The sequence below is a fragment of the Phyllostomus hastatus genome, unplaced genomic scaffold (assembly GCF_019186645.2).
Source record: "Phyllostomus hastatus isolate PE091 unplaced genomic scaffold, TTU_PhHast_1.1 phas_contig_148, whole genome shotgun sequence".
Taxonomy (NCBI): Eukaryota; Metazoa; Chordata; class Mammalia; order Chiroptera; family Phyllostomidae; genus Phyllostomus; species Phyllostomus hastatus.
The window spans coordinates 19136710-19150597 of NW_025333607.1; the positions used below are offsets into that span (position 1 = coordinate 19136710).

General features: G+C 40.3%; 1 protein-coding gene across 3 annotated transcripts in view; it reads right to left on the reverse strand.

The window, feature by feature from the left end:
• BRINP3 (BMP/retinoic acid inducible neural specific 3) overlaps nucleotides 1-13888 on the reverse strand; it is a 439538-nt gene that overhangs the window by 189369 nt on the left and 236281 nt on the right. Inside the window, exon 1 of one of the 3 annotated variants that reach the window (XM_045859052.1) lies at nucleotides 12547-12661. The exons of the other annotated variants lie outside the window; for them this stretch is intronic. The gene's annotated coding sequence lies outside the window, so the exon portion shown is untranslated. Of the gene's footprint in view, nucleotides 1-12546; nucleotides 12662-13888 lie in introns of those variants that run through there. 3 annotated transcript variants of the gene reach the window in all.

Here is a 13888-nt window from a genome sequence, read left to right on the forward strand (position 1 = left end):
TGTCACAGTGCTCTGGTGTTTGGATAAGGCAATTGATGGCTTTAATTTGCTTTCTAGTTATAACCCTATAATTCATAATTTAATCGTCAGCTACTTCTATATGAGAGGCACACACAAATGATTTTGCAACGATAAAGAATATCTAAACAGGAATATAATGTGACCGGCCTAGGTCATCAAATTCACAGTCTTACCCGCCACACAACTAAAAGGACTAATACCCACATGCTATGTGAGTTGTCCCAATCGTATGGGTCACTGCACTGTGGTGACTAAAGAATGCCCTCTTTGTCAGCAACACAGGATGTCTTCCAAGTGGTACACTTCAAAAATGCTTCATCATAACATTATACAATAGAAACAGCTTGAAATAGGGGTTGAGAGATGCTGGATCCCCATCAAGTATTGGTATAAATTGAACATTGTCACATGCTTCAACTCATACTTTCCAATTCTGATGAAGAAGATAGATATTTTTTACATATTGTTCTTCTTATGTGGCATCTGTATCATTTTTAATATATTTTACTTACACCCATAAACAAAGAATTATGATCATGCATAATGGAATTGTATAATCGCCCTGTGACTAACAAATATTTCTTTTCTTTGTTAAACACGTGTTTTTACTCCTCTGATCAAATATATTCACATGCGCTACATTTAATTGTCATAAAATGTTATATTTCCTTAAGTAAAGAAGCAGGAATAGTGCCTAGCATGTGGCAAGGACATTAGGAGTTTTTCAAAGTATATTTCCCACTGGCATGAAATCATGTAATTATATACCTGTTTAATTTCAAATCATAAAATTAAACCTAATTCTGCTCAAGCACGGGATTCTGTAAGACACAGAGCACTACAGAAAAAGCAGGAAAAGACTGCACTGCACGACATTGGAGGTCCTATTCTCCAATTCTGTAGTTTTCTAATATATATAATCACCCAGGTCCACTGGTTCATTCTTTTCTCGACCAAATGTGTGAAAGAGCTTTCATGGGCCTATTCCCTAATCTCCACACACGGGAAGATGGAAAGACTTGCTTAAATGACGTGTAAGGGAACTACTTCAAGATGCTGGTATTAGGTATTTGTTCATTTATTGAGGTTCTATTTTTTAACTTATTTTCATCAAATTTATTGGAGTGGCATTGGTTAATAAAGTTATACAGGTTTCAGATATATGATTCTATGACACATCATCTGTATACTGTACTGTGTGTTCGCCACCCCAACTCAAGTCTCCTTCCGTCACCACTTACCCCTCCTTACCCTCTTCTATCCCCTCCCCCACCCCTTCCCTCTGGCCATCGCCATACTGCTGTCAGTGTCTGGGAGGTTTTTGTTCTGCTCGATCCGGTCACCTCTTTCACCCAGCCCTCTGACCCCCTCCCCTCTGACAGCTGTCTGTCTCTTCTCTATATCTAAGAGTCTGTTTCTATTTCGTTTGCTAGTTCAGTTTGTTCATTAGGTTCCACATATGAGTGAGATCATACGGTGTATGTCTTTCTCTGACTGGCCTGTTGCACTCAACATAATGATCTCCAGGTCCATCCATGCACTTGTAAAAGGTAAGATTTCCTTCTTTTTACGGCATGGTGGTGTTCCCTTGTGTAAATGTACCACAGCTTCTTTATCCACTCATCTACTGATGGGTACTTGGGCCATTTCCAAACCTTGGCGATTATAAATGACACCGCAGTGGACACAGGGGTGCATGTAATCTTTCAAATTAGTGTGTCAGGTTCCTCTGGATACATTCCCAGAGGTAGAATCACTGGGTCCATTTTTAATTTTTTGAGGAAACCCCATCCCGTTTCCCACAGTGTCTGCACCGGCCTACCTTCCCACTGACAGTGCACAAGGGTTCCCTTTACTGTGCATCTTCGCCAGCACTTGCTGTTTGTTATTTTATTGATATCAGTCATTCTGACAGATGTGAGGCGATACCTCATGGCCGTTTTAATTTGCATTTCTCTAGTGGCTAGTAACATTGGACATCTTTTCATACGCCTACCGGACACCCACATGTCCTCTTTGGAGAAGCGTCTGCTCAGGTCCTTTGCCTATTCCTATAATTAAATTGTTTGTTTTGGTGTTGAATTTTATAAGTTCTTTATAAATTGTGGATACCAACTTCTTATCAGATATATCATTGGAAATGTGCACTCCCATTCAATGGGTTGAATTTTTATTTTGTTGGGTTCCTTTGCTGTGCAAAACCCTTTTAATTTGATGCAGTACCATTTGCTTATTTCTTTTCCTTTGGTTTCCCTTGCCTGAAGTGACACATCAGAAAGAAAATACTGCTTTGAGAAACGTCCAAGATTTTACTGCCTGTGTTTTCTCCCAAGATATTTATGGTTTCAAGTCTAACAGTCAAGTTTTTAATCCATTCTGAGACAATTCGTCTATCGTGTAAGAAGGTGGTCTAGTTTCATTTTTTTGCACGTATCTGTCCATTTTCCCAACACCATTGTTTTAATTATTTCAGCCTCTTCTATTTCCAATTTGGGTACATGTTCCCACTTCTGCTCAGAAATTAGTTTTTCTAAAAGGACAGTTTATTACTACATAATCATGTGAATCCTGGCTAAATGTAAGTGAATTTTGGGGATCTCTTGAAATTACCATATTTATAAGGTATTTTTAGAGAGATGCACAATAACCAAATATGATACCTAAAAGTTCTCCCAAAACTGTCTTTGGAACATTGCCTTGGAGGGTTCCAAACCAGGAAGGAAGGCAGCGCTGGAAAACAGTAGGTAAGGATGCAGGCGCCCAAGGACCTTTGGACGAGTAGCAACTAGTCTCAATGCTCAGTAGTAAAAGGGTTCTATCTACCTGGTTTGTCTCAAAAGCAGATAAATGGACATTTGAATCACCCTTCTACGTGTGAGTACTAATTTTTAATTATTATTAAATGCTCTAAATTGTTTTCTTATTTGCTTTGGGTTAATCACCTTAACTGTCCTTGTGTGAGAGAAGACTTTGTAACATAGATGGCCAATGACGAAAGGGGAGAATAGGGTTCCTTGAAGGACATTTGGAGGAAGCAGCTAAATTTAGAGGTATTGAAAATGAAGGAAAATCGTGAGAGCCAATAAAAGAAAGCGGAAGTTATTAAACTAATAAGTGAATTCATCAGTTTTAGTCCCTGGAGTCTGGGGAAAGAGCAGGCACAAATCTCCGCCAGATGTTGCTTATACTAGGTTTACAGAAATTATGATATTACTGTGGGAATTATTCAATAATTACAAGAGTTATTATCCTGTGAATAAAATGATATCTATAACCAGGATCAGAAGATAATTTTAGGAATTCATTGAGCATATTTATAACCACACACTCCTAGTTTTAAGAAGTTTGGACATTTTCTTTTCCTGAGAAATGGATAAAAAGAACTTGAAGATTCTTAGTTTGAAATTTTAAAAGTTTTCCCTAAATAATCTGGACCTTTTAAAAAGTTTAAAATAATTTTAGTGAACTTCCTTTGAAAGTTTCTTAAATGTAATATTGCCTCTCTGCATGACTCCAGAAGACATACTCTGCTTTATGTTTCCCCAAATACCTTCTAGTTAAATAGTTCATCTCACCTTCTATTCCTGGTTAACTCCAAGGTAAGTGTTGGTTGTATTATAGATCAATAGATATAAATCTGCCTACCAATTCCCAAGATTTCTCAACATCATCTCACTGTTCGTCCTTACTCTTAGACTATATTAGCAAGCCTTTATTTACAGCACTGCCTTTGCAGAACAGCTGGTTAGCACTACACTTCCACTGTAGACCCAGGGGCATTCACCCAGGAGCATTTCGAAAGCTTTACAGAACTATAACTGAGGACTTTGTCCATTAAGACAAAGGCAAACCTTTATTATCTTTAAGCTTACCTAGATTTGCTGAGTATGTTTTTTAATCAATTGCTTCCTCAAATTCTCTTTCAATTTTCTTTCAAGTGACAAAATTGTCTTAGCGACAAGAAATGCTTTCTTCTCCTCACAAACTAGAATGACTTTCATTATCAGAATATAATAAAGAAAAAACAGCTCTGGCTGGCGTAGCTCAGTGGATTGAGCGCAGGCTGCGAACCAGACATCGCAGGTTCGATTCCCAGTCATGGCCCCCAGCAACCGCACATTAATCTCTCTCTCTCTCTCTCTCTCTCTCTCTCTCTCTCTCTCTCTTAAAAAAAAGAAAAAAAGAAAAACCAGGTTCCTATGTCCATCCATAGTCACCTTATTATACCAGACAGATATCTGTCACCATCATCTCCACTCTGTTCCTGCATGTAGGTTATCTTCATCCTGATTTTAAACTGTCTTTCATTTCACTGTTTTGCTAGTCAAAGATAGTCAGTACTACCTTTGTGTGTGGTTATAAATAAGTTTTCTGAAGCACTCCCCATATTTTCCTTTAAAATTGGATTTTGTAATCTAATCATATTTTCTGAAACATTGGTCTCTGACTGCTTTTCTTATAAATTGCAAATAAGTGTACTTTTAACCTTACCAAGATATTTTGTTCTATGACCACATATGTTGAAATGCTGAGATGCTTTATGTTGAAAATATAAAGAGAACCCAAGTGACTATGAACTTGGAGATCCGCCCAATGTGCTGGACAGAACTGAGAAACGGGGCTCCCCTTCTCTTCGTGGCTTTTCCATCAGTGCTACCCTAGGGTGGTAGCACTGAACTTCCCCTTCACGGGAGGACAAGAAGGATTGGCGGGAACGAGCAAGAGAAGCGCCCTCCAAAGAACTGCCTCCTCAGAGGACTCAGAAATCCTCGTTAAGACAGGAAACACGCGAAGCTGTAATTCAGAGGCACGGTGTTGCCTGACTGGCTAAGATCAGTAACGAGGAAAACCCTCTGGATACAGGGTTAGCAGTGAAATGACTAGGGAGACTCATGTCTAGGGCCAGTCTTCACCTACAGAATGTAAGTCAAAACAGGGAAACTCGGTTACTTTAAAAAATATGAGAAGGAGGCCCTGGCTGGCATAGCTCAGTGGATTGAGCATGGGCTGCGAACCAAAGTGTCGCAGGTTCAATTCCCAGTCAGGGTACATGCCTGGGTTGCAGGCCATGACCCCCAGAAACTGCACATTGATGTCGCTCTCTATCTCCCTCCCTTCCCTCTCTAAAAATAAATAAATAAAACATTTAAAAAATATGAGAAGGAAAGAGAAAAGGAACAATTACTGACAGATTACTCACAGGTTAACATAATGATGATCTCTTGCTAGTATAAGCAGATAAAATGAGACAACCCACGAAGTTTTAAAAAAGGACTTCGGTTCAGTGCCTGTTCTGTAACTTTTTAGGAGTCACTGCAGTAGAGTCCCTGCCAGCAAGCCCTTCATGGTTTGGTCATGCAAACAGAGGTGTTAAAGAGGGTAGGCAAAGCATACAGTGAAACTAGAGAAGATTCATGAATGGAATTCCTTCCAGTCTATAGTTATTTCAATAATTTACATACTGCCACATTCAAAAAGAGTGAAGGTAGCTATTGACCCACAAGAACTAAAAATGCCAAAAATAGGAGATGAACAACAAGCAAACCAACCCTACATCAAGTAGGTAGGTCTTCCCCTGCCATTCTGCAATGCCTTCTGCAAAATGGCAGGTAAATACCACCCACTGATGGTATCAGACCTTTGCATGTTTCTTATTGGAGAATGACTCGTTAGCCACGGATCCTAGAGCATCTCCCTCAGTTGCCAGAGATGCTGGAATGACCCATCTTTTTGCACGGTAGTTAGCCTTATACTGGCTGGTGTTGGTAATGTATTCCAGCTTGTCTAAACTTTTTCTTAAAATAAGTGCCTGGCTTCCCCATTATTTACCAACATGCAATTTGAAAACGTTTGCTATTTTCAAGGACCACTTTTGTCAATATATTACTTTAACTTCTAAAAGAGCTCAAATCATCTTCAAACTCAAAATGTGATAAAGAACTTAGCTATACAAAACTGAATTTCAGAATCAAAGTTAACCTATATGAAAAAATCATCTGTATTCTTAAAGAGTGTTTTAATATAAACAGAACTAGCCATATTTTCAATTAAATGGGACATTACTATGTCTGACATATAGAGACTACTTAATATTAGCTATATCCAGAATATCATATATACATTAGGGATAATTTTAAAAATCATGTTGTCCAAACTTATCAGAAATTACCTTCTGAATAATGATGATCAGAATTAGTATTATAGGAATTATAGGAGACCAAAATTTGGTAATACATAAATTTTCAGTGAACAGGTAATAATTGTATAGTTTCAAGTCCTGAGCAAATAAATCTCCATCTTCATCTAGGGCCTCTGCAAATCTATACCTAAAAGGTAGCAAAACATGTCAAATTTGAATCACTTTTATGATGAAACAATCATGTGAAGCTAGATTAAACTTTTGCTTATCTTACTGACTCGGTATCACTGATGTAAAAGAAATCTTTTTCATAGTTACCCCAGTTTATATTGGAGTTGCCAATTCTTACTCTAAATCAGAGACAATTTCTTTAAATAGTGGCTGTCAAGGATGGGTTTAAAATGTACTAATGACACGAGTAATCTTTCATGCTCATTGTGGCCTGTCTCCATGTGATCACAATTTGTCATTCTGTTCTTTCAAATCGGTTAAACAAGAGATGTGTTGAAATGTCTGCATGTCGTGGCAGACAGATGGGTGACACAAACAAAAACCCACTGGAGCTCCCACTAAGAGGCAACTGGGATGTGTGGAGCTCTATCCCCACAGATGCATCACTATTCCACCATAACTAACGTCAGCCCAGATAGGAAGACAGCTGTGCCTACCTTGAAAATAATAACCTGTCTAGATCTAAAAGGTCTATTGAAGAATAAGGAGGGATGTATAACCCATGTCCCCACTCAAGGGTGAGAAAGATGCTTAAGGCAAGTATTAGCCAAAAAAAAAGAGTTTTAAGGTGAATTTTTAAAAGCATGTAGGGTGCCCCTTAAGAAATTGCCCAGGATTCTTTGTTTCTTAGCTATGAACTTTCACTTTTAATTCCCGGATATGACTGAGTTCCCTTCTCTTGGTTCCCATCTGAAAAATGCAAGTGCTGTCTTGCAGCGGTTGGGAACGACAAGATAACACTTTCGGCAAGTAGAAAAGAGTATATCTCACAAATCTGGAACACTCAGATTTCACCCTAATTCCTTCTTCAAGAAAAGTTTTGAGTTGAAATTCATGAGTTTTTTTTTAATAATTCCATTTGGAATGAAATTATTCATAGGAAACAGAAAATATACTTTCCACTTGTTGCCGAGGTTCATTGATAACGGGTAGGTTCCTTGTATTCTATTTTGGAAACTTTAGTCTTCTTCCATATTGTTCCATAGTGTATGTTAAAAATAGGACCTACCACTTTCAGCAAATGTTCTGTAATGTTGTCATTGTATACTAGTGACGGGTCTGCATGAATAATCAGAAAGTCCATTATTGTCAACTTAGGGAGAGACATTCCGTGTCAATGTTTTGAGCAAGGGAGACCTGGCCTATATATTACTATGAAAGAAAAGGTCGAGAAAAGCACAGATGAACTATCTTAAGGAAACGTTTTTACAATTTTACTGCATGATTTATTCAACCTTTAATGGTTTTCTTCGGAAAAGTTAGATTGTGTTTATTGTTACTTAGGAGGCACTCACTTCTGAAGCACACCGTTCCACCGTCTCTCCACGTGGATTCACGGGGCCGACTGTTTTCAAACCATCAGAAATGTCACCACACCGTGGCCGTGAAAGTCACGGGTCTATGCTGTCTACCCAGGAACTCCATCACTGCATTCACCTTTCTCCTCTATTTACTTTAGCTGCACCAGATGGACCTTCTGCACACAGTACAAAACTGCTGATCTAAAGGCAGTAACAAGAATTGGTTCTCGAAAGATATAAGCCTATCAAAGATATTACACATTGAAAAGCGCCCATTCATGACAAGCAATCCTCCAACATGAGATTTTGCCATATGATACTTGAGGGAACCCAGACTTCAGGTTTTAAACTTATTCTTTAATTTGTTGTAGTCACTTTTTCCCAAACTAGCTGATATGTGTGCTCACCTTTTGACATATTTGAAAGAAAATATTTTTTGGCTGTGAGAGTGGGTATTTGATGAATCTATAAAGTAGCAGTGTATTTATATACTGGCCACTCTCTGACACTGGAAACCTAAAATGTATGTTTACTCAACTCCAGTCTTCTCCAGGCAAGATTGTTCTTTAATAGTGCAATAGTCAGGAGATAGTTTTAAAATTAACAAAATGCAAGACTTCAGAAAAGTTAATAAAAAACAGCTCAATCCTGATGAGGTTGGCTAATATTCACAGAAATCAGCAAGAATAAGTCTATCTATTAAGCGTTCTTTCACAATAAATCTATAATGGAATTAAAATGAAACACACCATTATGAGACAATAATTCTTAGATAGCAGAGAGCTACAATATATTTGAAGGTAATGGTAACATATTTAGTAATTTAATCAATAAATGTGTATTTTATAGATTTAATTTTCTGGAACTATCACATGGTAGCTTCTTCATTACCTATTAAAGGAAATGTGTGATGCTTTGGGTGCTTTTAAAGGCATTTACCTTTCAGTAAATTAGGGTTTAGCCATTCAAACAAATATTCCTAAAAATCAAATGTAAGCAAAAATAGGTCAGAGGATAAATTGCATTGTTGACTCTAAACTTAATAAGAACTAATTTTTAAGAAATTATGAACTGTGTTTAAGAAATAGCAATGCATATAAAATAAGACTCTATAAAATTTCTTAATTCATTAGATAGCACGTCACTTTTCTGCATCTGCCTTTATACTTTCTTGGTTAAAACTAACATTTTAAGGATCAACCAAACTATTTATTTCATGATATCATACTTACTAATACACTCAGTTCATTAAAAATATATTAATTATATCTTTCAATATGGGGGAAATTGATTAGAAAATCATAACTGGGTTTATTTCTATTATTTGAGTATCAACTAGTTATTTGTGATCTTTTACTCTGAACACAGAATTGAGAAATATGTGAGAAGTGATCGCACGAACACTTTATTTCAAACATTAAACATGGAAGTGCGATTGACAGCTTATGAAATAATCACCTTTGGAAACACTGTAACTGGATAGGTCCGCAAGTGATTAGCTGGATATAAATATTCTTAATAACTCATCAAATATGCCTTGACATGATAGCAATAAAATCTTTAAAATGTTATTGATGAAAATAGTTGATGACGAGTGTAAATGGTTATAGTAGTACCACTGAGGAAAAAAAGAGGAAGAAAAAGAAAAGTTAGGCCAGAACTTCCAGATACATTTTCTGTAGAAAGGCCCGTAGTGTTCATGATGAAATTTCATCTTTAGGAATCATTTCTAGATTCTAGGATAGAATAAACATGATTAAACTACCCCTTTCTTTTAAGAATCAAGAACATCCTTTAGCATCCAATAATATTCAAACACAAATTATCTTTTGGTTCTGTTATCCTTTGGAACTTATGAAATATAAACATTAAAATCATAAAAGCATAGAGGAATGAATGCATGGAGAAACTGGTCAAAATCACACTCTAAATATCTCAATAAAACTACCCAGGTAGTTGCTAAACTAAAACATCGATGATGCCAGACGTCACAGGATTAACTCTGGTGAGCTAAATAGGCTTCGTAAAAGACGTTAGGAATCAATGGTCTTTTCTGAGTGGAAAACAAGAATTTTGATCTTGTTTTCCATTGAGCTGATGATCGAGATCATCGGGTTAATAATAGAAATCTGCTGAGAAGGCAGACTTGCCTTTAATGCAATGACACTGAAGGGCAAGCAAGAGCTGCTACTTCCTTAAGAGTTACTCTTCTCCCAGAACTGCGTTGAAGTCAAGGCAGATGGATGTAAGGAAGAACTACTGCGCCTCGAAGAGTGCATTATTTAGATGTCTATTTTCAGCTGTACAGTATTAAGATAAAAGAAATATTATTTAAACCCATCAGACACCATGACACCAAGAATGTGTGACACTATGTGGGGGAGGGGGCAGAGCAAGGAAGAGGAATGGGGGGAAACGGGGGCAACTACAATTGAACAACAATACAACATTTTTTAAAATAAATAATTAAATGGTGGGGGGAAAGTTGAGTCGACATTACTTCTTACATAGACAGGGAACTTTATCCACAAAGAAAAAAATAAATCAAACATAAGAGGTATCTTTTTAGGAAGATATTTTGTTCTCCTAATGTTTGCCCTTTTAGAGCATCCTCGTCTCATGTCGCTTTATGTACAAAGGTATTTTAAAGTAGACATGGTTTTCCCTAGGTGAGAGATGAGGAAAATGAATAAAAAGTGGTCCGGACTCTCACTGGCATCACATGAATGAGGCACAACCACAGACGAAATCGGGGAAGGGGTGCCAGGCCCACCTCACTCCACCTTGCAAAATAGCCGCTGCTTGGAGGCGAAGAGAAAACCATGAACGATCTTAGAAGAGGACTCCATTCATCAAAAGTCATGACCACAGCTAAGCTCCTCTGTGGTGCTTGTAAATAAAAGATAGTTTTGTGCTCAACTTGCACAGATGCGTAGTATATTTCTGACTGTATCTGAACGTTTAATACTAATAACCAATTCTCTAAAGTGCTAAAGTTTTAGACACTTATTCCCATCAGTAATTCTGACCATTCTAGAGATAACGTTCACAAATCAAACGAACAGGCAATGCTGGAAACGGAAGCCCAGGTTCATGGCCAGACGTCCGAGTTCTCAAGTCCTGCCAGTGGAGCCCTTTGCACTTGCAGAGAGAAACACACAGTGCAACGTTCTGAAAAAAAATTCCACTTCTCTGGAAAGAGCGCAGACATCTAGGGGTAAGGCTAATTTTACACATGCACGTGTGTACATAATGCACACCTGTGTGCGTGCACTTGCACACGCTTCTGTACGAGTTCCAACGATGTCTTCTAACTTGGGGTTTGACTTACTTAACTACAACACAGCAATCATTTTATATGAAGAAATCAATATGTACTGTACTTTGTAAAAATGCACACTGCCACTACAATGTTGAGTTTATTAACAGAAAGTGTCTCAGGAGGCTGGAATCACATGTTACTTGATTAAGAAATAAATGAAATCAGTCACAAGTGACATCATGCCTATTTCATGTGGAAAACATTATTAAAGCAATGTAGGCTTAAAATAAATACCTTCTCCACCCGCCCCAAAATGGGGATACACACACACACACACACACACACACACACACACAATATGAGCAAGTTCCCTACAATAAAACTCCAGAGGGGAAAATGCAAAAGATTGGAGGAGTTGGACTCCATTGATAAATTACTTTCTCAGGGAAGTAAAAACTACCTCTTGCATCGAACTGAAAAAAAAAAACAACAAACACTAAAACTTTGCAATTTTATGACCCAAAGTTGCAATTATCTTTCATACTTCCTCAAGATGTTATCAGTGATCCTTACAAGCAGAAAAATTATTGACCAGGCATCCATGTCAATAAATGTAAGTACTGAAAATATGTCCAGAGAAAATCTTAGAGAATACAAGTTCGTAGAGAAGAGAAAGTGTTAGGAATAAGAGAAATCGCTTTAGGATAGTGCCTTATTCATATTTCTGGCTGCAATGTGTGGGGACTCCAGAATCCTTCACCAGGGAAGTACAACAGAACAAAACAGCATCCACAATAACAACCAAACTTATTAAAACATCCAAAATCTGTCTTGTCATTATAATGGGCATTTGTGTTCAATCTGATAGTGGAAGACATCTATTGGCTGCTGGGATTCTACATCTGCAAAACTTATCATTTAGAAAAGCTCTGCTTATGGGAGACTTGCCATTGTTTCCTTGAATTTGTTCAGATTTTATTTTCCACTTTCCAAATGGTTCCCTGAGCCCAGCGGTTTCTACAGTGGAGCCACACACAGCACTGCCTGAGGGCGAACTCTTCTCATCTGACAGCCCATCCACCCCCACTCCAAGGATGTTTTTTAATTTTAAAAAATAGAAAATACCCATTCCTATGAAGTCGTCAGAATTACGTTGCTAGTTCGAGATGCCCTTACTAGTTCCCCGGGTGTTCTTTATCTGCTAAGGTCCGTGACCTTAAGGGCAGGAGTGTGTGGGGGCACTGCCGATAATGCCATCATCATCTTACTCACTTCTCGGGGTGGTGCATCCCTCCCTCTAACTCTCCACCCCTCCCCATTTTCCCTCTCACCTTGGCCCAGTTTATGATCCCCGGAACACTGTTGAACATTTGAATCGATGTAAGTTGACATTTAAATGAATCCACGCACGTTAAGCACGCCGATGGAGTGAAAAACGTTCATGAATGCGAACACCAAGAAGTTATGCATCCTAGCAGAACCATCTGAAAACGCACACACTCCCCATCGCTCGACACAGAGAAAAATGATCACCGGAGGGGTCAGACACAGGTTACACGGTTGTCAATAACAGACAGATACTCAGTCCTTACCTGCTTCCCTGCATGATGACAGACACATCTACCAGGCACACCACAGGAGTCCCGCAAACCCGAATCATCTGCCTCCCGGGCTGCTGTGGCGGCTTTATACCCTGGCGCTTGTTTCTTTGCTGCCGTACATTGGAATGGCCAGAGTACTTGTAAGCAAGCAACGGCAGGGTTATTTAGCAACCCTGGTCGCCCCTCCTCTGTGCAAGCCGCGGGTTGGTGGCTCACACAGCTAGAACGCCGCGTCTCCTCTCCAGACCTAGAGCCTCCCCAGCGTCTCCCCGCCGGCTTCCCATTGGGAGGAGGTCCCTGCTCCAAGGGGCTGACCACCTCCTCCACCTGGTGCCAAGGAAAAGGCTCTCTGGTTCAACTCCTGGGGACTAGGAGAACGGGCGCCGGAGCCAGAAACCCGGTGCCGCTGCTTGGCTGCCGGACCGGCAGTGACCAGCAGCCAGAAGGCACCACCCCCTCTCGGTGGACGCCGGAGGCCGGGGCTCCAGCCCCAGATGCGCCTGCCTCCCCCCTCCGCCGCCAGGAAAGGGGAAACGTAAAAATAAAACCCAACTGCAAAGTGGGTATCATAGAAACCCAAGGGCCCCCAAACCTCACTCTTGGCTTTGAACCTCAACCTCAGGGTCCAAGCTCCGGCTCCAAGTTGAAATCAACTCCCCCACCCTACAGCCCTCCAGATCGCTGCCAGGTGGAGAAGGGAGGGAGGAATGGTCAGCAGTACTTGAGCCCAGAGCCTGAGAAGTCACTGAGGAATCCTAAACCCAACCCAGCAAGTCGGCGGACGGCGGCGATCCGGGTTTTACAAACCAGGCAGGCGAAGGAGCCCTCATGAATTAGTCTTAGGGATAGCTCATTAAAAATTAATTAATTAACACCAGCGCAGAAGGGGCTTTGAGAAGAGATGCCCCCGCTCCCAAGTCCGTTCGCTGGCACAGCAACGAGGTTTTTGCTCAAGCGCAGCCAGAGGAAGGCTGGAAATGGAGCATTCAGCAAGGATGAACCCCCCTGGCGCGCCCCGCGCTCCGGGGCTGCAAAAGCCCACAGCGGGCAGCGTTCGCCGCAGGGCTGAGTGCAGAGCCCGCGCCAGCGGGTAGGAGCGAGGGGCACAGTCCCCACCCACGCGGGTCACTCCCACACCCAGCCCCAAGCTCCGGGCCAGCCAGTCAACTGGACACCTGGACCTCCGCGCTCCCTGAGCCCAGGTGGCTTAGGCGTTGCCAGGGGCTGCAGACAACCTCCAGGCGCATTCGCCTGTTGCTAGTCCTCGGGTTAAAACGCCTTTGGCTGCGGGAGCCTCTCAGATGGGCACGTCCCCTCCCCAGGCCTGAGAGCG